We start from the raw sequence: 1609 nt of genomic DNA on the forward strand, positions 1-1609 counted from the left end.
AGTCTCCCCAAACTGTCCAAACGAGCAATTCAAGACTAAATATAATGACTAATGCAAATTATCCGCAAGAGTCATTGCATTCAGTCTCAAACGGGAATCTAAGGTTCACTCACCATAAACAACAGTTGTTTATATAGCAAATTACACTGATCACATACAAGAACATACAAAAGGTAAAATTCAATTACAGACAAATATAGACATAAGCAGTTGTTTATGTAACTAATTTCAAATGCTGGGTTTCAAGGGTGCTTATGCTTTATTATTGTAGTTGGGTATATGTGTGTGTGTCTGTATCATGAGGGTCTGTGTATCATGAGTACCAATTCTGTGTTAGCCATTCTTTGCAGATCAGCCAACAAACTGCAGATATATCTGCAAAGAATGGGAAATTGGGATTGAAATTGATACCAATGTGAAGAGAGAAGAGGTGGAGAAGCTGGTCAATGACTTCATGGCGGGAGAGAAAGGAAACAAAATGAGACAAAAGATCGTGAAGTTGAAGAAGAAGGCAGAGGAAGCCACTACACCCAGTGGTTATTCATTCATGAACTTGGACAAATTCATTAAGGAGGTGTTGCTTAATTAGATAAATCGAAAAAGTTTCTTCTAGAAATCAAAATTCTCCTTGCTTGCCTTGAGATAGAAAGCCGAAACAATTATTGGATTTTTCCCTTAACATCTTAGCATCGGATTCTCGCTCCTCTTCTATTCCTTTTGCTGTGGTCCTAAAACATCATAATGATCCTCTTCTCATTATTTCAGGAACCAATCAAGGCTGCAGAGAAATCTCATGTACCTAGTTGCAATAGTTGATTCTCAACCACAACCATCTCCATTGGCTGGTCAAGTACATCATACTCTTGGGGATATCACTGCAACAGCCTTTCTCAGTGCTTCAACAGCAGCAAGGCATGCACAACCAACTTGGCATGAGCTCCAGTCGAAGTCAAGGCCTCCACATGCTGCAAAGTGAAGCCACTAATGTTGGAGGCAATGCAACCATAAGAACCGGAGGAGGGTTTCCGGACTTTGTACGCATTGGTAGTGGCAAGCAAGATATTGGAATCTCTGGTGAGGGCAGAGGAGGAAACTCTAGTGGCCATTATGGTGATGGTGGTGAGACACTTAATTACTTGAAAGCTGCTGGTGATGGAAACTGAACTAGCCAGGGAGAATTAATCGTTTATTGAGTTAATTAGGAGAATTAGGCAGTGGAGATTAAGTAGGGAAGGGAAGGAGGAAAGGGAAAAGTTGCTGCTTAGATATCTTGTTCGTTAATCTTGTGCTAAAGGAAAACTACCTTAACATTTTTGTAGTACTAGTATTTTCTGTGTGTGGTTATGTGTGGTTGTGTGTGTGTGTATGTGGGTGTGGGTATGTGTGTGTTTCTGTGTGTGTGTGTGTGTGTGTGTGGGTGTGTGTGTGTTTCTGTGTGTGTGGGTGTGGTGTGGGTGTGTGTGTGGGTGTGGGTGGGTGTGTGTTTCTGTGTGTGTGTGTGTGGCTGTCTGTGTGTATGTTGTTGTGTGTGTGTGTTTCTGTGTGTGTGTGTGTGTGTGTGTGTTTCTATGTGTGTGGTTGTCTGTGTGTGTGTTTCTGTGTTTGTGTG

General features: G+C 41.5%; 1 pseudogene; it reads left to right on the forward strand.

Annotated features, from left to right (window-relative positions):
* The first annotated feature begins 232 nt into the window (after positions 1–232).
* Positions 233–1163, forward strand: LOC114385967 (annotated as a pseudogene).
* The last annotated feature ends 446 nt before the right edge of the window (positions 1164–1609 follow it).

Source organism: Glycine soja, chromosome 15 (genome assembly GCF_004193775.1).
Source record: "Glycine soja cultivar W05 chromosome 15, ASM419377v2, whole genome shotgun sequence".
In the NCBI taxonomy this organism is placed as follows: Eukaryota; Viridiplantae; Streptophyta; class Magnoliopsida; order Fabales; family Fabaceae; genus Glycine; species Glycine soja.